At 43.0% G+C, this 23,272-nt stretch overlaps 1 protein-coding gene across 3 annotated transcripts in view; it reads left to right on the forward strand.

Moving 5' to 3' along the window:
• The first annotated feature begins 228 nt into the window (after window positions 1-228).
• Window positions 229-23,272, forward strand: part of LOC149796297 (lim and transglutaminase domain protein ltd-1-like) — a 67,419-nt gene continuing 44,375 nt past the window's right edge. Inside the window, exon 1 of one of the 3 annotated variants that reach the window (XM_089960940.1) lies at window positions 229-669. The gene's annotated coding sequence lies outside the window, so the exon portion shown is untranslated. The remainder of the gene's footprint in view (window positions 670-23,272) is intronic. The other 2 variants (XM_089960942.1, XM_089960941.1) reach the window with 2 other exon arrangements.

The following is a 23,272-nucleotide window of genomic DNA, read 5'->3' on the forward strand; positions in this document are numbered from 1 at the left end:
GGGTCAAGTTTCGTTAAATGTATACAAGTCATAGTATTTGATCTAGCAGAATATTTCTCTATGTACAGTAGTGACGGTGGATTAAGGGGGATGTTGATATTTGCACTTCACCACTAATCAGCTGTTCTACATATTCGGTAATCGATTCTCGATACACAAGTTTACAATGACACATTCCTGGTTAAAGAGTTTATAGGTGGGCCTGAGGTGGCACTTTGCCAAAACCCGGTACAGAGACTTTCAGTACAAATTTCATCCTTCAGATGTGTCAAGTTTTCTCGTTGAAGACAAATAGTATTATTTTCATGGGATTGATATAGATGTACTCATGTTCGATTTAAACGGCAAGTGTAACGGAGCAGGTCGAGTTGTGTTACAAATATTTCTATTCAACATACTAGCTAGATACGGTTCATTGTTTCTGTAGTGTGATCAGAAGATAACGTTAGTATGAACAAGAGATTTCCAGCCATACAAATGCGTTTCCATTGTTCCTGGAATCGGCTTTTGTTACGGTTAATACACACGACTAATTGTCGTATGCTATCTCTATTGTGAAGTGGGCAGCTCTACAAACCTAATTGTTTGAACGAGGATCAGAATTCAGAAATGGGTGCTTACTCGGCGCTTTTATCACGGTCAGTGTAGACGAATTCTGTAAATTTGCGGGTAAGTCTGCCGTTCTTTGCTATATTATCTGATATCAATTACTTATTTATTCCATCCTCTGACGAAATGTTTTTAAGTAGCTCGTATCTAAATTTCTCCTCCTCGATTTGCAAGCCATTTTTGTTAGCAGTTTTCTCTAATTATATATTTTAAATTCTGTTATGCAATTTGTTCATTGGCACCATTGAATGCGTATACAAGAGTGACAATTAAATATTGAGAATGCATGAACTAAAACTCTAAAAATAGAAACAAAGATCCATGACGTTTAATGATAAATGAAAATAGAAAGCTCATTTCAAGCAACCCCTTCGCGTGACAACTATTTTGCATTTCGACGTGAAATGTCAAGTTTTACGTCAGTAAACTTTGAATTTTAACTACAATATATATTATCAAAATGAAAACAATTATACAACATAATACCTTAGATTCTATATAAGGTTCATTCTTGCAATTAGAGCCATACCTGCTAGAAATTATAGAACTGTTTTCTCTTTTGTTTTCGAAAGAAAATCGATCAAACGTCTGGTATAATAATTGTCTGGTAATGTCTGGTATAATAATTGTCTGGTATTGTCTGGTATAATAATTGTCTGGCATAATAATTGTCTGGTATTGCTGGTATAATAATTGTCTGGTAGTATAATAATTGTCTGGTATAATAATTGTCTGGTATTGTCTAGTATAATAATTGTCTGGTAGTATAATAATTGTCTGGTATAATAATTGTCTGGTATTGTCTGGTATAATAATTGTCTGGTATAATAATTGTGTGGATTACATGGCTTAATATATATATAGTTCTCAGATCTTCAATAATGAAGCAAGAGCGTTCTGGAACTGTAAGCAGACAATTGTTTCACATTTGAGTTTTGTCCCGATGCGCAGGTGACCACGGGATAATATGCAAAAGTAACAAATTCATATATAGTGTAAGTCTGAACTAATATCAGCAATACGTATGAGAGGTTTGGTGATTTATGTCGAACCATACCTGGTCACAAGGACCGAAACATACTCTAGCATGTTCCATCAATCGGACTAACTCTGAACTTTTCTCAAAACAACTGTATTGTTTGTTTGGTTAATATATTCTGGCTAGGTAAATTTCCCGTCCTAGAACACGAATAAAAAAGCAATAAAAACGAATAAAAAAAATAAAAAAAATAAAATGGGTTTCCGCCGTGAGTTTCGAAATCGCGACTGTTGCTTGCAATTTGGCAAGTGTTACATTCAGCAAGAAAGTCAAATGTGGGTGTTTACATATAAGTAGTGAAGGGGGATATTATAGCGTCAATGGGACTTACCATTAAAAACACACCTGGGAACATATAGCGTCAAGGGAAATTTAACATGGAGAAAAATCGTGGGAACATATAGCGTCAAGGGAAATTAACATGGAGAAAATGGGAATAGGGGACTGTATAGCGTCAAAGGAATTTAAACAGGGTGGGACTGTATAGCGTCAAGGGAAATTGAACATGGGATTTTTTTAAAAAAAAATTTAAAAAAAAAAATAAAATAAAAAAGGGGTAGGCAATTCAAAGGCTATCTCTTTTCGAGAAATATGGGGGGCCCTGAAAAGGGCCTTTGGGTTTATGTTAATGTATTCATTAACATAAAGGGCACCGCATTGGTCTTCTTCTTGTCCTTAGGCTGCGTCTTACTGTTGGTCCGTACATCAGCACTCTTTTCAGGCATCCTTGTCTTTCGACGTAGATCCTACGTATCCACAGGCTGGTGTTTGTCCTGTGGACAACGGTCCACTTCGATCGGACATACATGAGCAAGTCTGTCCGAAACATCATGGAAGACACAAGGGTGGATGACTCAACTGTGGTCCACATCTTGAAGCGACGAGAACAGGTGAATCAATGCATTGAACGGCGCTTATTTATAGGTACAGGAAGGATTGAAACGGATTGAGTTCATTCACCAATCCGAACACGCGTTACACAATTCAGTCAGCCCGCATCCAATCCGAAGATAGCAGTCTGTGACGTCACGTAGTCTATATAGATTCGCTAGCGCTTGTGTGCAGTCAATCTATGCGACAGTGATTCAACATGACGGAAACTCAGAAAACGATCCAATGGGGTGCACCAGCAGGGGAGACCGCCCAAGGGAACCCGGACTTACTTTCAGAAGAGGTGAATTGGGATTTTGTGGATTTTCTCTCCTCGCAAGAATTTGTTCCGGAACCTTCGTTACCTTCTTCATTACCGCAAGTGGAGAATTTTAGACAGAGACAGAAAGAAGAATTGGAGAAATTTATACAACGACAAAAGGAAGCGGAACAGGCTTTTCTCCTACAGCAACAGCAACAAGAAGAAGAGGTAAGAAAAAAACAACAGCAACAACAGCAAGAAGAAGTAGCAGCAAAGAAACAAGAGGGTGAAAATCAAACGGTCACGGTACTGTTGGACATTTTAGCGGAGTTAAGAAGTCTGAAACAAATGTATCAGACTTCATTATCACGACCGAAGAGAATACGACCTTCCCGAGCTAAACACGTCAACCCTGTGACTAAGCCTACCGTACCACCCTTAGTGATTTCAACCCAATCATCATCAGCATTACGCAGTTCAGAAGTAGGCCTTGGCCGTGGCAAAGGCATAAGGCAGTTAAAGTTGATTGCTTAAACTCACCCCTACACCATAAAGAGAAAAAAGCCCTTTTCAGGGCCACCCACATTTCTCGAAAAGAAATACAATTTCAATTTGCCAATAACTCAAAAAAAACCCACCCATTTTACCTTTATAGTACGTGTCTGTGTATGAGTGCGTGAGTGTACGTTCTTATTTTAAATCAAAACTAAAAGACTCTTACCTTATATCATTCATTTATTCTTTTATCCATTTTTTTACAATCCAATTCACATTTCACAACACAACACTTTAATAAAAAGTTCATTGACTTCTTCTTTCTCCTTGTTTAGTCTCTCTGTTTTTTGAATTTCTTCACCGTCTTTTCCTCATTTTCTTCCCTTCTTCTTTTCTTCTTCTCCTGTTTCTTTGCCTCTTGTAAATAGAATTGTCTTTTTTCTTCCTCTTCTTCTTCTGAAGAATCCCTCTCTTCTTCCGAAGAATCCCTCTCTTCTTCTGAAGAATCCCTCTTTTCTTCTGACTCCTCTTGTTTCTTTTTTGGGCAATCTGGAGACCAATGTCCTTTTTCTTTACAATATTAACAGGTATCTTGACTTTTGTCTTTTTTAGTCCCTGTTTTTGTTCTTTTTTGACGGTCTGGACACTCTGAAGACCAATGCCCTTTCTTCTGACAGATATAGCAAGTATCTTCACTTTTATCTCTAAAGGAAGGAGAGTAGTCCGTAGGCTGGTCTGAAGAGAATTTTCTAATGACCCCTCGCAAAGCTCTGACGAAACGTTCCATCTGGTTAGTCTCTTCCATCGTTGTGCTCGGCTTGAGAGTGAAATGAATAGTGAAAGGACAAGACACACACCCTTTTATATACGCTGGTCTGCTATGACTATAAAGTAGCTCATGGTGTTTGAACTTGAGTCATTTGACCTTTTGCTTTCAAGATGAAACGATCTAATTCATTCGAGAAGAAAGAAGAAGAAGAAAGTAAGAGGCAGAAACGTGATCTATCGCCTCGTACCAGGGCTGAAATCTTGGCACAAATTCATGCCAGTGATTTTGAAGAGGACATGAGTGAACCAGAATCAGAACCCTCTAAACCAAGTTCACCACCCTTAGTTAACCCTGAAAAGTACTATTCCATTCGAGAGACGGAAAAGCGCTCCTCTAGAAAATTTAGAACTACGGCTTACAAATACACAGTGAAGTTTAAAGATTTCAAGGCTGAAGTGCCGTTAGAGAAAGCAGAAGTGTTTATCACTGGGGTGTGGGATTCTTTGCTCACTGCACTCAAGCAACAATGTCAACCCAAAGAAGACGATCGCTTGAGACTTTCCATACAACACGACGGTTTGAAATCCCCTGTTTGGATCGAGTTTAGCACCCCTGCAGAAGTGACCGCTTCCAAAGTCATGGACAAGATTCAACACGTGCAACAATCTAATGACCAGTTTGACATCACCGATGGAAAAGCCACATTGGACATGACCCACGTCTCTCCTCCTCAAGGGACCGGACGCAAAAAGATGTTATTGGTGAACGACCTTCGCAGCATTAAGCGTAGCCTTGTCCAAATTCACAATCCTCATGACCAGATGTGTTTAGCCCGTGCCATCGTGGTGGGACGAACCTATGCCAACAAGAACGACACGGTAGAATGGAAAAGAACCTGGAAAACTATTCAACAATCCGACCGAGCCAAACAACGAAACGAAGCAGAACTCCTGTTGCAACAAGCTGGCCTGTCCAAAGACACACCCTGTGGCATTCCTGAGATGCAAAAATTGCAAGATGCCCTAGCTCCACGCTACACCTTGAAAGTGCACCCTCAAGAAGTGCGAGGGCCTCTGTTGTTTCGAGGGCAAGATTTTAAGGACGGAAAATACATTCATGTTTATCATCACGATGACCATTTCGATACCATTACCAGTATCACCGGATTCCTGGGATACGGTTATTACTGTGAGAAATGTGACCATGGTTATAATAATCGAGAGCAACACAAGCATTGTGGATCGAAATGCACAGGATGTTTGGCCTCTTCACCCTGTCTGAGCGAAGAACCAGTGCCTTGTTCAACTTGTCTGCGCACGTTTGTCAGCCCTACCTGTTACCAACAACATCTGAAAACGCAAGGTTCACAGAAGAAATGCGCTTGTCAACTGCTGGGATTGTGCTCTACGTGTGAACAAGTCATACGTACCAATAATACCAAGGCACACGTATGTTCAGGAAAGAAAAAATGTCACATTTGTCACCACATCGTGGACTTGGAACACCAATGTTACGTGCAAAAATACCAACCCCCACCAGAGAAAGAGGACGGTCACAAGAAGAAAGGCAATTTCATCTTTTTCGATTTCGAATGCATGCAAGAAACCGGCATTCACATTCCTAATTTCTGCGTGGCTCATCGAGCGTGCGAGAAGTGCATTCAAGAACCTATCTTCAGTCATTGCCCTTACTGCAGCAAGATTCCTGGAGGACGTGAAAAAATCTTTCGGGGACAGAACACGCTAGCCGATTTTGCCCAATGGGTCTTAGACCCCGTCGACAAGACGTGGAGCCAAGAGGACATCGAACGTTACGGAGATTGTCATCGTCATGCCACGGTGATGGCTCACAATTTCTCCGGATACGATGGACAGTTTCTTTTGAGGTACTATACGGAACAAGGCACCGAGCGTCCTAAAGTGACTTTGAACGGAGCCAAAATCATTTTCATGCAAGTGGGACAAGTACAGTTTAAAGATTCGATGAGTTACTTGGCCATGCCTTTGAGTCGAATGCCTAAAACGTTTGGAATGACAGAAATGGCTAAAGGGTACTTTCCACACTTTTTCAATACGGAAGCCAATCAACACGCCGTTCTACCCCATTTGCCTGAGGCTCATTATTACGACCCCGACAACATGCGTACCGAACAACGAGAAGCTTTCTACGCTTGGTACCAGGCTCACGCCTCGGACCCTTTCGACTTTCAGGAAGAAATGCTAAAGTATTGTCGTTCCGACGTGGACATTTTACGGCGTTGCTGTGGAAAATTTCGAGAACTGTTCATGGAACACGGAGGGGTCGATCCTTTGAAAGAAGCTTGCACCATTGCCAAAGCGTGTTCCTTAGTGTATCGACAACGATTCATGCCTGAAAACACCGTGGCTGTCATCAGCCCTCAAACGACCCACTTTGTCAAACGTCAATACTCGGTCAAAGCCCTGCGCTGGTTACATTACTTGTGCGACAAGGAAGACAAGTGGATTCATCATGCCCGCAACGGAGGGGGCGAAAAGACCATCGGAACGTATTCGGTCGATGGCTGGGACTTAGAAAACCCCAAGATCGTGTACGAGTTTAACGGTTGCTTATTTCACGGATGTCCCGTCTGTTACCCTGACCGTGGCACTAAAAATCAGTTTTTACAACGAACCATGGAAGACTTGTACCAGGACACTTGTCAGCGACGCCTAAAGTTGGAACAGGAAGGATACCAAGTGGTGGAAATGTGGGAACACGAGTACGATCACCGTATGAAAACCGATCCCGAGTTTAAACGCCTCGTGGAAAGTTACCAGTTCATGTACCCGCTGAACCCGAGGGATAGTTTGTACGGAGGAAGGACCAATGCCACCTGTTTGCTGTACCAAGCCGACGAAGAGAAAGGAGAAGAAATCAAATACTTGGACGTGTGTTCGCTGTATCCCTACGTGTGCAAATATTGTCGCTTTCCTGTAGGGCACCCACAATTGCTGACGGAACACATCGACCTGAAAAACATTCGACAATACGAAGGCTTGATCAAGTGTAAAGTTTTGCCTCCCACGAACCTATACCATCCCGTCTTACCTCACCATTGTCAAGGCAAACTGATGTTTCCCTTGTGCCGTACTTGTGCCGAAACGTGCAACCAAGACCAGCCTTGTCCTCACAGCCAGGAAGAACGTGCCTTGACGGGAACCTGGGTCAGCGTAGAATTGTTCAAAGCTTTGGACATGGGATACCAACTGTTAGAAGTGTACGAAATTTGTCACTTTCCCAAGACACAACAATACCACAAGGGTGACCCCACGCAGAAATGCATTTTCGCAGACTACGTGGATGCCTTTTTGAAACTGAAGCAAGAAGCCAGCGGCTATCCTTCCTGGTGTCACACTCCCGAAGACCAAATAAAATTCAAAGAGAAATACTACGAACAAGAAGGCATCACTTTAGACCACATCGAGAAAAACGAAGGCAGGCGATCGTTTGCCAAAGTGATGTTAAATTGCTTGTGGGGTAAAATGGCACAACGACCGTGTTTACCCAAGACGGAATATTTGACAGAACCTTCCCGCTACTTCCAGATGATTCACGACAAAACCAAATACATGAAACACGTGGACGTCGTTCGAGAGAATTTGATCTTGGTCAATTACGAAGAAGATCTGGACTTTGTACAAGACGACCCTTTTGGAAATGTCATCATTGCGGCTTACGTGACAGCCCATGCTCGCTTAAAATTGTACGAAGCTTTAGAACTGTTAGGGGAACGCGTCCTGTACTTTGACACGGACAGTTGCATTTACATCCATCACCCGATTCAATATCACCCTAACATCGAAGGAGACCGTTTAGGAGCCTGGACAGACGAGCATCCCGACGACAAGATTCTAAGTTTCGTCAGTGGCGGTCCCAACAATTACGGCTACGAATACCGGGACAAACAAGGAGAAGTGCACACGACGTGCAAAGTGAAAGGACTGACTCTGAATTATCGTGCTAGTCGAGTGGTCAACTTTGGGGTATTGAAAGAAGCCTTGCAATCGGGAGAGGATGGAAACTTTAAAGTGACCACTTACCAACCTAAAAAGATTGTACGTTTACCCACTCACCACATCGTCAGTCGACCTTTGGAAAAAGTTTATCAAATCGTGTACCAGAAGCGAGTTCGACTTCCCAATCATTTCACCTTACCGTATGGACACGTTGGTATAAAACATTGGTTGTAAGAGGATAGTTACCCCACCAAAAAGATGACTTCGCCACAGCAAGAATCGAGTGAGAAACCCGATGAGAACTCCAAGTTCAAACCCTACCATTTTCCAGTCTTCTTACCTGACTATTGTGATTGTGCCCGTCGATTGGACACGTTTCAGAAATGGCCTACGGATAGGGAAGGATTACCTTCTTCGCATGTTTTAGCTAGAACAGGATTTGTCTACTTGGGACCTGAGTCAGGATTGGGATACGAGGTACAGTGTTTCGCTTGCGGGCTGAAGTTACGAATGGATCTATGTATCTATAAAGATTCAGCTATTCTGGAACATACTCGATGGTCTCCGCACTGTCCTTACCTTTCTATGGCCTTTCCACCCATCACACTACGGTACAATGTTGACGGTACCTTAGAGATGGTGCCTTCCAGAACAGGACATAAAAAACGTAAAAAAGGAAAGATGTACAAGCTGGAGACTGCATTGAGACTAGTATAAAAAGGGGGCTATGGTCAAGATCGATAGTTCATTGTGACTACCAAGACCGAGCGAACAAGATGAATACTTTGAAAGAGACATCGTTCCAGTTTGGGGATTGTAAAAAAGTTGTATCTTCCTCTAGTGTGACTAATACTGGATGGATAAGACCCAGGCATTGCGACGGAAAATGTCCGGAAGGAAACTGCGATTGTCCATGTGGTTACCATTGTAATTGCGTAACGGAGTTTGCAGACGAGTGCGATTGTGAGCCTTGCGATGGATACGATGCTGTACGTTGTGACCTGAGCGATGCCGTAAAGCATCATGGGAACTTTGTTCTCACTGCCCCTGTCATGGAAAGTGATGCTGTGCGTGTCAAACCTGTGGGATGCGAAAGTGATGCCGCTCGTCCTCTTGGACATTTTACTGGGTTTCGTTTTAAAGGGGAATGTTCACCTTCACGTCTACCCCCCTACGGATGTCATCCAGCCCTGAGCAAACTCCTACCCATGTCACTCAACCCTCATCGAAACGAACCTGTGAAAGACGAATATTCGTTTCCTGTGCGTTTGTCGGAATACTGCGACTTTGAAAATCGTCTTCAATCGTTCAAAGGAAAATGGCCTAAGTATCTGGGAGGACCGACCCCCGAAGAATTAGCCAGAGCCGGATTTTTCTACTTGGGCGAAGGAGATAAAGTCAAGTGCTTCAGTTGCGGTGTGTCACTTCACCACTGGGAACCGCAAGATTCGGCCTACGTTGAACATGCTCGATGGTCACCGAATTGTCATTACTTACCCTTAGTGGGACCGAGACATTGAAGTAACTTCTTACGATAATAATCTGTTCATGGATACTTTACAAGAGAACATTCGTGCTTTGCCTGTGGAGTTGAGAGAACGCATTTACCGAGAGCTGGTCAAAATACAAGTGAAACGTAAAGAACAATTGCATCCGTTACGTCACCGGTGTTTGAACCACTGGTACCTGAAGGCTATACAAGGATTGATTCAATTGAAAGTGTTCCATCGGACAGACATTGATCAACGATCCTCTAGTTTTAAAAAGGATTGGTTTGGTATGGACGATTGTAGTTACATCATTGTAAACGTACTGCATCGAATTCCAGAGGAAGAGTTAACGAATTACCAACATCTTGAACACAATGTCAACTTGGTGAAAGAGGAAACTTCTGAACGAATTGTAATGTGTAGATTAGTGACTCAACGATTTAAATTCGACACTGAAGTAAAACCATGTTTGTGCAAAGAGTACATTTCTTGTGTCAGACCAAAGAGGATTTAGTATGACCTATTCATGGATACTTTGCTAGAGAACATTCGTGCTTTGCCTGTGGAGTTGAGAGAACGCATTTACCGAGAGCTGGTCAAAATACAAGTGAAACGTAAAGAACAATTGCATCCGTTACGTCACCAGATCTTTAACCACTGGTACCTGAATGGTATAAGAGAACTGATTCGTCAGAAATTCTTTCAATGGTCAGACATTGTTCAACACTTTGAGGTCGCTAATGATCGACATGTTCATAATTATGGTTACTTCGAGATTCACCTACAGCAATACATTGAGGAAGACAAGGTAAAGGATTACCAACATTTGTTACGTGGAATCTACTTAGCGGAAGAGGAAACTTCTAAACGAACTCTGACGTTTCGGTTACAGTATGCAAGATTTAGATTCCCTACTGGAGAACGAAGATCTCTGGCTAGAAAGTACGTGTATTGCATCCAAAAAAAAGAGAATATAAAAACAGGCTGCCATGCCACGGTTTATGTCACATGTCATCCAACAGATTCCGTGGAAGGAACTCAATGACCATATTCAAACCGTGGATCATTACCATCAATTATTACAAGAACTGTATCCGTTCAATTTGGGACGACAAGTGGTGTGTGTCTTAGTGACTTGTTTTTTGGGATTTCGTTTACCAGCCGATTCTTTGTGGACTCTTTACGATCAGTACTTACCACCTCCATGGCCTTAAATGGTCACGAAAAACTCCTTTTGCTCAAAGCCTTGCGTTTTCATCTGGATACTTCTCGACCTCAACAGGAAAAAAAGATTCGTCAACTTTTAGCTACCCAAGACGTGTATGACGATGTGTGTGTAGCTTGTGACTTACATCCCCATTGGACAGATGTCCGTGCCTGGAAAGAATGGGGTTTTGAGGCTTGGACCCAAGAAGTGGCCCAGTATGCACGAGAGTTGTTCAAGGAAAAAAGTTACTTTTCAACCCGTGTTAGTGACGGTGCCAGAAGAACCCGTCACCCAGGACAGGACTGTCGTGGACAGACCTGAAAGACCCTTTCGGGAGGACACTTGTGTGACCTTACCCCCTACTATAGAACTGGTTAGAACATTACCCAAAACATGTTGTACAGACACTTGTTTTTATTCCACGTTCATCGTTATCATGTGCCTTTTATCCTTGTACTTAAGCCTTTGGCTTTTATGTATTTTTGTCTTTCGTATTCATGTTTGATAAGAAAAAACATTCAATAAACGTGTTCTGAAAAAGTATATAAACTCTTGTCTTGTTTGTTTTCGTGTCACAAGTGACATTTCTCACACCATGGCTACCTCTACTGTCTCTGCTCCCTCTTCCTCTACTGTCAAAGTCATCGACGAACACTTAGATCGTGCCAGTTGGGAGGCTTTGTATCTTCGCCATCCCTTTAACATGCTCATTGCTGGACCTAGCGGTTCAGGCAAAACCGAATTCGTCAAACGTTTGATCGAACATAAACATCATTTGATCGATCGGCCCCCTCAACGGATCGGGTGGTGTTACAAAGAGTGGCAATCGGCGTACAGCCTCTTGCGAGAAAGTCAAGGTGATTCCATCGTGTTTGTGGAAGGCATTCCTAAAGAAGACGACGGCATCGTCTCTGACTCCCGTCAAACCCATTTGGTCATTTTCGACGACATGTTAGGAGAAGACGAAGAAGAAATTAAATTGTGGTTCACGCGCAAAGGGCATCACCGTAATGCCAGTGTCGTTTACATCACCCAAAATTTGTTTCAACAAAGTAAAGCCCATCGCACCATCAGTCTCAATGCGCATTACGTGGTCTTGTTTAAAAGCCCTCGAGATAAATCGCAAGTGCAAGTCTTAGCCAAACAGTTAGGAACGCCTTGGCTGACTCAGGCGTACGACGATGCCACTCAAACTCCACACGCCTATTTACTCGTCGATTTGAAACCTACGACTCCCGAGGATTTGCGATTTCGTACCCACTTGTTTCACCACTGGTGCCAAGACGGAGGGCCTGTCCTGTACACGTCTCCGTCCTCGACTTCATTTCACTCCCCATGAAAAAAAATCTATAAAAACCTCAGACCCTTTTTCGTCTGTCTCACACAGTGTGAACATGACGTCCCTTCAGTCGCATCTTCCCGTCAAATTGATTCGTGCCTTGTATGGCATCAGTCGAGAAAAAAATCCACAAACACGAGCTCGTGTCTTAGAAGCTAGTCTCAAAGAAGTCTTACGATGGTTCACGGTGACGGCACGTCAATTACTCCAAGGAATCATTCAGATTCCTCATCAAACCCAACGCTTTTTCGATCGAAACAAAGTCGCTTTGGTCCAACTGGCCGATCCCCGCATCGACACTCAAACCAAAAAACAAATCATTTTGAAACCTGGAGGGAGCGGTACTCTAGGAGGTGTCATCATTCGCTCACTCTTAAGATGGGATCCTAATGCCCCCAAAGGTATTCCCAAGACAAAAGTCCAACGAAGCCCCAAGAAGAAAAAGAAAAAGACCAGGTCCCCAAGAAGAATAACTTCTCCAGTGGCAGGACCCTCCTCTTACCAGACACCACCCCGGAAAAAGAAAAGAAGCCCCCAGAAAAAGAAACAGAAAAAAGTCCCCAGAAAAAGAAAAGTCCACAGAAGAAAACTAGTCGCAAGAGAGGCACTTCGGCCAGGACGCAACCTTACACTCGCAAACCACGACCTGCCACGGCAGTGACTGCGTCTCCGGCAGCCTCACGTTTGTCCACTTCTCCGTTGATGTCACCAGGAACTGAAGAGTACTTGGAGACGTTGATCACACCAAGAACTTCTCCGTTGATGACCCCCAAAAGAACTTCCCCAGTGGCAGGACCTTCCAATTTAGCGGCAGTGGCTGCTGCTCACAAAGTACCTTCTCCCAAAATCAAAGTCCATGAAAGATCGGGCATGTTACAAAGTTTACTGGATTTGTCCAAGCAAGAACTGGCTCGATTTAGTCCGTTACGTACCCCTGCACGACGTGTCATGCCTGTCCTCAAACTGATACGCCGTAAAGACAATCAGTGGCGACGCGTTCCAGTATAAAAAAGGCCTGTGACCGAGTAGGGTATCAGTGTTTTTAGGTGCTCCTAAAGACTCAAAGATGTCAGCCTCCAGAAATCCCCAAGGAAAGAAAAGGAAAGGATTGCCACCACGTTTAGCCAAACATGGGGACCTGTTATCTGTCCTGTCCAAAGCTTCTCCACCCCTACGAAAAAAACTCATTCAAACGGCCTCCAAAGAGGTCATCGATACCGTGTGCGAATGTTGTTTGAACGTTTTGAAAGGCACGATCCCTTTGTCCAAACACCAGAAACAATGCTTAAGCAAACATCGTCACGTTCTTCGCCAAATGGTTCAAAAGAAAATTCCCATTCGTCAAAAAAAGAAGATGTTAGTGCAACGTGGAGGCATTCTACCTCCCTTGTTAGGCCCCATACTGAAAGGAGTCTTGGGAACCATGTTGGGGGGGGGGGGGCTAGTGGGAGCAAGATAAAAAGGCCTTCGGAAGTCCCAAGATCTCAGAATCGACCGCTGACAACCCCATGGAAGGACGAAAACTAGCTTTAGTGCCTTACAAACGATGGATGGAATACCATCGGTGGCAAGAACAACGCACCCCGCATTTACCTCCCAATCCCAATTTGAGCGAGATGTCCCAGTTACAACACGAATTGCAGTCCTTGATGGATCGCCAAGATTTGTCCGAAACAGAAAAATTGCAAAAGTACGGTCAACTCTTGCAACGACTGCAACTCTTTCACCAGAAAGCTTTAGACGAAACAGCTCTACCCACTCTGCAAGATTTTAAGACCTTGATGAAAAGTCCAGCACCATCACCAGTACCAGTACCAGTACCAGTACCACCAGTACCCGTGACCAAGACAGAAAAAGGAAAAGAAGAAGAAGAAGAAGGGTTTCAAACTCCACCAGAAAAAGTACGCAAGTTAACAACACCACCTACCTCCAGAATTGGATGGATTAAAAAGATGATGGCCACCCCTTCTTCCTCACAAGAGAAAAAGAAAGTGAAGACAGAAGTGAAGACAGAAGTGAAGACAGAAGTGAAACAAGAACCGATATCCCCTGCTCAGACATCCTCCTCCTCCTCTTCGACACCTATTGCTGGCCGCACACGCAAAGCATTGCAATCCAAGAAAATACCCCAAGAGAAAAAGAGTAGCATCTTCCAAGAGTGGGTGCCTTATTAAGACACCAATCAACACAAAAAATGGAAAAAGTCTTAGCCAGCATTTACTACGATCCCTCGCATCCTGCAGGTTACGCAGGAGTTCAAAAATTGTATCGTGCTGCCAAAACGCGACTGAAAAGTCTCCGTTTACCTCAAGTAAAACGATGGTTACAAGAACAAGCTACCTACACTTTGCACAAACCCATTCGACGCAAGTTTGCCAGAAGTCGCACCCGAATGGAAGGCATCGATCATCAATGGCAAGCCGATTTAGCCGATGTCTCTCATTTGGCCAGCTACAATCGTGGCTACAAATATTTGTTCTGTGTCATCGACGTCTTTTCCAAATTTGCCTGGGTTGTGCCTTTGACTTCCAAATCCAGCAGCGAGTTAGTGCGAGCCCTGCAACGGGTGTTGAAACAAAGCGGTCGTCACCCTCTTCGATGGCAAACGGACAAAGGCACCGAATTTCTGAACCAAGCTTTCCAAAAAGAATTAAAGAAACGTGACATTCATTTTTTTACCACCGAGAATCCCGAAACCAAAGCCAGCATCGTGGAACGTTTTCAACGCACTTTGAAAGAACGCATGTGGAAATATTTTACGCATCACCACACTCTGAAGTACATCGACATCTTACCGCACCTGGTGCAAGCGTACAACCAATCTTACCATCGAAGCATCGGACGTGCCCCGCAAGACGTGACTCCCGACAACGAAGTGCTGGTGTTTGAGCGCCTGTTTGGTACGTCCCCGACGAGGGCTGTCCCCAAGAAAAGTGAAGAGTTGGCCGTAGGAGATTGGGTACGCATTGGCAAAACCAAACGAACTTTCGACAAAGGTTACTTACCTAACTGGACGACCGAATTGTTTCGCGTCACTGGACGAGTGCATGGCCGTCATCCTGCCGTCTATAAATTGGAAGACATGAACGGAGAAGTGCTCAAAGGAACGTTTTATTTGCCCGAGTTACAACGTGTGACCAAAAAAGAAGACGACGTGTACGACATCGAAAGCATTCTCGAACGCAGAACCCGTAAAGTGGGCAAACGACGTGTCAAAGAAGTCAAAGTACGTTGGAAAGGATATCCACCCAGTTTCGATTCTTGGATCGACGCTTCGCAAGTCATCGACTATAAAAAGAAGAAGTGATCATCATGCCCTTTCACTCAGCAGACGCAGCTACGTCGACCACTCCTTCTTCACCCAGTTCTTCTGTGCAAGATTTACAAAAACAACCCTTGTGGGTGTGGTGTGGAGAACGTGTGCCTAAAACGCAAATCGTCTTTTTCTGCCAAATCTTCGTGGTGTATTGTGTCATCGGGGCAGCCATTGCCAATTTGAGTTTGCAACAAGGAGACAAACAATTGTGGACCATTTTATTGAGCAGTTGCATCGATTACCTGCTTCCCAATCCCTCCCTGAAATTCTCCTCGAACGGGAACGTTGTGTCCAGTGCCAGTGCCAGTCACCACTCCAACAACCACAACCAGAACCCCATTTTGGGCGGAGACACGCCTCTGACGTCCAGTAATATCCCCTCGGACAGCCACAGAACTCTGGAATTATGAGTCACGAAAACCAATTTTACTTAACCTTACCCAGTGACAGTTCCATGGAGGTGTTTCCCCACAACACGTTGTGCTGTTACACGGCTAAATTACCTCAGGCCATCCAGTTAGATCACGAAGCCCATTGGGAAGTGGCTTTAGTAGAAATGATTCACCCGACCCAAGTCCTCAATGTCCTTCCCAATCAAAATAAATTTGATGTGGAAGTTCATGACGAGCAAATGCAACAGTGGATGGATACCCATAGCAAATATGACAAGAAAACCCGTACACCAAATCTAAAGTGGACCACCTATCACTTGTTCATTCCCCCAGGCTATTATTTTAGTGGTCAACATTTGGTCAACACCATAGCCACCACGTTTAATGGTATGTTTCTGAAAGCTTTGGAAAGTGTCAAAAAAAGTGTCACCCTGGAGTACCACAAAACAGCTCGTTGCTTCCTGATAAAATTTTCTGAGGGGCCCAAAATCGTGTCTTTCTTATTTTGTCCTGAATTGTTTGACATGTTGGGCGGTGACATGGAGCTGAGGAAGAAAGTAGAACAAAAAACACAACCCGAATTACCAGTCATTTACGACAACGATTCTTTTGCCAAGTATTTTCGTAGCCCGGTAGAACTGAACCAAGGACTGAATTTGATGTTTGTGTACTCTGATGTGGTGGAATACAACGTGGTGGGACACACCTCCGTGCCGTTACTGCGTGTCATTCCTTTCAAAGTGGATTCTGCCGCAAACGCTGACGAGGAAGGTGGAAACACTTACCACGTCCACCGCGAATTTGTCCATCCTCACTATTTGCCTGTCAGCAAGTCGTATTTGGACACGGTCAACATTACTATAAAAGGAGATTTGGGACAAAATATTCCATTCACCAAAGGAAAAGTCACGGTGAAACTTCATTTTCGAAAACGGTTTTCTCACGACTCGTAAGTAAGTCATGTATCCAGTGTACCGAAGGGTTGCTCGACAGCGAGGACACGGTTTAGGAGACATGTTAAAATCGGCCTTTCGTTCGGTGGCTCCGGTGTTGAAACCGATGGTGACACGCGGATTGCACGCCTTGAAAGATGCGGCACTGACACAAGGCAAAGAATTTCTCCAAAATGTTATCATCGACAAACAAAACCCTAAAGAAGCCTTCATGAGGGCAGGCAAAAATGTCTTGCTGCAAACGGGCAAAGACATTTTGGGCCGACGAGACACACCTATAAATGCCCTGCACGCTACCGAGTCAGGCATTCAGCAAGGACAAGGCAGAAAGAGACGACGAAGAAAACACCCTTTCACCAGACTTCAAGCGAGAAAGGCCAAGAAAAGAAGAACCGTTCGAGACTTAGACGTTTTCGATTATTGAGAAAGAACAGAACAAAAAAATGATGCACCGAGAGTCATGCGCCTGTTCCAAGACAGAACTGGATCTGTTTGCCATGCCCCCCACCATGATCACGATGCAAGAATCCCAGTGGGTGGAATTTCACCCCGTCTCCTCATTGACAGCCTCAGCTCCCATCGAGTTTGAAATCAAAGGACAGCCCGAAGATTACATCGATCTGAATAGCAGTTACTTGTACTTGAAAGTCAAAGTTGTCGATGAGGACAATTCGACCCTAGATGGCGATGAGGTAATAGCTCCCGTCAACAATTTCATGCATTCCTTGTTTAGCGGAGTGGACTTGTACTTGAACAACAAACTGGTCAGCAGCAGCATGGATACTTACCCTTATCGAGCGTACCTGGAAAATCTCTTGACGTACGGAATAGTTGCCAAGAACACTCATCTCAATGCCTGTGTGCTATGGGAAGCTGACGAAGCAGGCCAGTTTGAAAGATTCGAAACTGATGCAAGCAAAACACCAAACAATGACTGATTTGTAGAACGAAGAGACAAAATCAAAAACGGACAAAGTTTAGAACTGATGGATCGTTTACATCTGGACATGTGGTTGCAAGAGAAATATTTGCTAAACGGGGTGAATGTTCGCCTGAGACTGAATCGTAGCAGTGCCGCTTTCCATTTGATAGGTACTACTGTTTGCAAAACTGTCATCGAGGAAGCCAGGCTCTACGTACGCCGTGTGGAAGTGTTACCTAAAGTGGGAAACGACATCAGTCAGACGTTGAGCAGAACGACCGCCAAGTATCCCATACGACGCGTGGAAGTGAAAACGTTCACCATTCCCAAGGGACAGCGATCCATGATTGAAGATCATCTGTTCCAAGGACAGCTACCCAAACGTTTAATCGTTGGTATCGTCGAGAATACAGCCTTCAACGGAGCTCTCGAAAAAAATCCTTTCTACTTTCAACACTTTGGCGTGTCCAAGATCGAAGTCAGTCGCGATGGCAAGACCTTGTGTACCCGACCTTTCGAACCTGACTTTGAGAAGAAGAATTACTTGAGATCGTACTTGTCCCTGTACGAAGCCACCGGCCAGTTAGGAACCAACACCAGTCACGGCATTACGTACGAGGATTACGCAGGAGGTTATGCTTTGTGGGCTTTCGATTTCACTCCAGACCAAGGCAGCGACGAGGGACATTTCCACCCTATAAAATCCGGCCAAATTCGTGTGGAAATTCAGTTTTCAAACCGAGGCCCTGATGTAACGGTGAACGTCATCCTGTATGCCGAATTTGATAATACCATAGAAATCAATAGTTTGAGAGAAGTCATTCTAGATTACTAGAAGCCATGGAAGACTGTTATCCCTCTTTACCTAGTGGAGAAACTTTGGACATGGAATGTAAGGAGACCGTGGAAAAAGAAGAAGAAGTGATCATGATGAAGTCCCGATGGCCAGAACAAGAAGCGCATTTAGTCTCCTGTTTTGCCAAACACTTGGTCGACAAAATGACGGAATTGATCAAGAAAAATTGTTATGGATGTCAAAACGATCATCCCAGTCAAATTCAACACGATAAATGCCTGATGTTAAGTCAAGAAGAAAAATTGGACGAGTATCTGGACGAAGCTTGGAGTCTCATCTCGAACAAAGACGTGTTGCACCAGTGGTATAAAGACTTGCGTGAACATTCTTGTCCACCATTAACCACTCAAGAGATCCATCGTATCGAAGCTCTCCTGAATCAGAGTGAGGAAACAGAACGAATAACCGTTTATTCGTCAGACATTTTCAAGCAAAAAGTCAGGATCGAATTGACGACTTATTATTACCTGTGAAGAAAAAGAAAACCACACAAATGGATACCTGGGAACTTTATTACCTTTTGAACCACAGTTCGTATACGTCTTCTTGGAATCCTGTCGTCTGTGCTAAAGATGAACTCCCTCATCGCAAACCTAAAGACCATCAAGCTTACGTGATCAACACGGACGACAGTCATCTCCCAGGAACCCACTAGGTAGCCGTTTACTTTCCTCAAGAAGGATGTGTGGAATATTTCGATTCGTACGGATTGCCCCTTTTGGAAGACGATATCATTGACTTTATGAGAAGAAATGCTCAGACCACCCGATTCAATAATGTGAAATTGCAAGGCACAGATTCCTTGGTGTGTGGACAGTACTGTGTGTATTTTCTGCATCATCGCAGCCTGGGCTATTCCTTAGAACATTTAGTGACTCATTTTGATCCTCGTTCTTCTGCTAGAAACGATGTGAAAGTAGATCGATGGTTTTGTGACCATTATGCTTATCTTTTGTCTCAAGCTAGGAAACGTAGTGTCCATCAATGGCCTAATGATTTCCAACAGTGAAATCACAATTTCATTCACAACGTTGTCAGCCCTGTTTAAAGTAGATTGTCTATTGAGAAAAAATGTTTGTGATTTGAAAAAATTGTTTGATGTTATAGCGTTGAATTATTGTTAAAAAATGTTAGAGTTGTTGTTGGTTAGTGTTAAGTGATTTATGAATAAAAAATGTTGTGTTTTGAAAAAATGCCTTTGTGGTTTGTTTAGCTATAAGAATGTTGGATTGATGCTCTTTCATTTCTTACTATCCCTCTCATGACACTCACTGAACGTTGCGGCTCGAAAACCGTGTGGGGGATGTTTTCCTTCACGTCCGCGCTTTGACTTTAAGAACCGGGGTTGTTTCGAGTCTAACCATCCATTGTCGACTCATCCTCCTAAGAAGATGTGCTCCAAACTAGCTAAGCTCAACGAAGCCTACGTGAATTTGCATAGGGTCAGACACAGTCTGATACCGAAGCCAGAAGAAATAGAGAATGTGAGAATGTTAAAAATCACTGAAGACCTGATAGAAGAGCTCTTCAGAGAAGAAATGAACAGGGAGAAAGAAGAATGGACAGAGAAGTACAGACTTCAGAGACAGCAGCAACAGCAGCAACAACAGCAACAGCAGCAGCAACAACCTGAAGCTGACAGAGGCTTTGTCGATTGTCGTATCGACACCAAAGAGTTCTTCTTCTCTTTCCGAAGAAGCAGACCTATCGCCAGAAAGTCTATCCTCAGAGGACATCGCATTCTTAGAAACTAAAAAAGAATGCCATAGCAAAACAAAAAAACAGCCCTTTTCAGGGCTACCCAATACTCTAGAAAAGAAATAACTATTAATTTGCCAGTGTGTGTAGGTAGAGTAGTGTGAAAATAAACACTAACTCTTTTATAAAAAATGTGAGGGTATGTGTTTGTGTGTTTGTGTGTTTGTATGTGCTAACGTAAGTTGGTGTGGATAGTACATTAAAATGATGTCTTTTTGGGTGTTTGAGGTGTATATTTGGGGTTAGATTGGATTGGTTTTGCGTATGTGGATAGTCTATTGAAGTGATTTATGAAAAAATTTTAAAATAGTGATGGGTAGCATAAAAAGTGAGTGAGTGTTTCTTTTAGGTCCGCGCGTTGTTGTTGTTTTTGGTCATGATTTAGGTAAGATCAATTTTATGTTTTTAGGGGATGTTTTCCTTCACGTCCGCGCTTTCACTATAAATTGAAACTCGCTGGACAGTCTAGCTACCCTTGTTGATTGATCAACACAAGAATGAATAGTAGCAGAATAAGCAAACTTCTTGAACTCCAGATACATCTGGAATATGTAAGGCGCCTGGTCAATGAACTGGCTGCGGAGGCTATAATAGAAGAAGAAAGAATAAAGAAGGAAGAGGAGGAGAGAAGACAGAGGGAAGAGGAGGAAAAGAAAAGAGAAGAGAGGATGTCGTTCAATATTCCCGAGACAGAGGATTGGGGTGTTGAAGCGAATCATCCTCCCTCTGCGCTCCCCAGAAGAAAGGTGAAAGAAGACTGGGGAAGAAGATGCGTGTGTGGCGCCAGGCCAGGAAGGTGCAACCATTAGATAGGTGCATCAGGAGTTCAAAAAAACCAACAGCCCTTTTCAGGGCTACCCAATACTCTAGAAAAGAAATAACTATTAATTTGCCAATGTGTGTAGGTAGAGTAGTGTGTATATAAACACTAACTCTTTTTTAAGATCGTGTGAGGGTATGTGTTTGTGTGTTTGTGTTTGTAAGAGTAAAGGTATGTTTGTGTGAATAGTAGATTATGGGTTTCTTTATTGTTTCTTAGCAAATGTGGAGAGTATAGTTTGGGTTATATTATATGAAATGAAAAAGTAGGGGGATGTTTTCCTTCACGTCCGCGCGTTGTTTGGTCATGATCTAGGTAAGATCCATTTTATGTTTTTAGGGGGATGTTTTCCTTCACGTACGCGCTTTCACTATAAGAACCCACAGTATTCGTCGTTCAAACCATTCTGCAAAGAATAAAAAGAAGATGGCGTCAAACCAAATGGACAAAATACAAACCTTGCAAGACGTTTTAGACAACTTAGGAATAATGGAACAGATGCTAATAAGACTCGTTGAAGACCATTATTCCTATAGTCCCCATCGTGTAAAGATGGAATTTAATAACTTAAGAAAAGCAAAGGACAAGATTAGTGGTGTCATGAAAGAGATAAAGGAGGAGAAGGAGGATGAAGAGGAAGGAATAAGAATACGCAAATGGAACGAAAAAATTGAAAAAGAAGAAGAAAATGAGAAGAGGAAGAAAGAAGAAGAGGAGGAAGAGAAGAAAGAAGAAGAGGAGGAGAAAAAAAGAAAGAAAAGAAGAGAAAGAGTGTTGGAGATAAAATAAGAAGTTGGTGGAGGAAAAGAAGAAATTAGAAGCAGAAGAAGAAGAAAACCCAAAGGCCCTTTTCAGGGCCCCCCCCCCCCATATTTCTCGAAAAGAGATAGCCTTTGAATTGCCTACCCCTTTTTTATTTTTTTATTTTTTTTTAAATTTTTTTTAAAAAAAATCCCATGTTCAATTTCCCTTGACGCTATACAGTCCCACCCTGTTTAAATTCCTTTGACGCTATACAGTCCCCTATTCCCATTTTCTCCATGTTAATTTCCCTTGACGCTATATGTTCCCACGATTTTTCTCCATGTTAAATTTCCCTTGACGCTATATGTTCCCAGGGGTGTTTTTAATGGTAAGTCCCATTGACGCTATAATATCCCCCTTCACTACTCATAGAATATTCTATATTACATGCCTATCAGGATTTTCTACCAAACATCTAAGTAAGAAATACTCCACTGGAGTAATACAGTACATAAATTGATGGTGGTGGGGTGAGCCAGAAAATAATTGAGAACTCAGTAGAATCTTGAAGTACACAAATAATTTTTGTTCGTACATAAGTTATATTTTATTACTCCACTGCTTTCACGCACGTTACGCTTTATATCAATCGGTTATTCATGCAACCAAAGGAGAATTTTTGTATGTGTGTGAGTGTGAGTTGGATTTTTAACGTAGCTTTAACAATTTTTCATTGATATCGCTACGATGTCTGCAGTGTGGCAGTTTATAGTGATGTCTAGCACTGGGGCATCATGCCGCAGTCACGTAGCATGATGTCCCACTCAGTCACATTATCCTGACACCAGGCCGACCAGTCCTAACACTAACCTCTTAGTGTTGAGCATTTAGCGAGGTAGCTGTTAGTACCATTTTTGTAAGTCTTTGTTATGACTTGGCCGGGGAGCGAACCCACGACCTCCCGCATCCGAGGCGGACGCTCTAACCACTAGGCCACCGGAACGGTGTGATTTTTTTTTTTTTTTTAATGATAAGCTAAAATCTAAAAAGAGGAACTGACGATAATTAAATTAGTGTCTACATAACGGCAACGCAAAGGTTTGAAATCTTTTGGGATCGGTAAAAGTAATACGATAAATTCCTCTTCGATTTCAAACTGCATAGTGCTGTTATAGGGAAAAACAAAACAAATCCTGCTCAGTTACAGAACTTCCAATGCCACTTCAGGGCAAGGTAAATGTCGCGGCCAGTTGCTGTTTTAGAAACATCAAAAAGCTTGATTGCAAAACGGAACATAAAAAGCCAGATGTAACATGAACATTGGATGTGTTTTTGTGCGCTGACCAAAGGTGTCTGTTCGGACCGAGACTTAGTCTGAGGTGTGTTTTTATAAGCTGACACAGACGTATGGTCTTTCTCACAAGTGACGCCCACCTCCTCCTCAGAAAATAAAG

Source organism: Sinohyriopsis cumingii, chromosome 6, assembly GCF_028554795.1.
Source record: "Sinohyriopsis cumingii isolate HCF-2022 chromosome 6, ASM2855479v2, whole genome shotgun sequence".
In the NCBI taxonomy this organism is placed as follows: Eukaryota; Metazoa; Mollusca; class Bivalvia; order Unionida; family Unionidae; genus Sinohyriopsis; species Sinohyriopsis cumingii.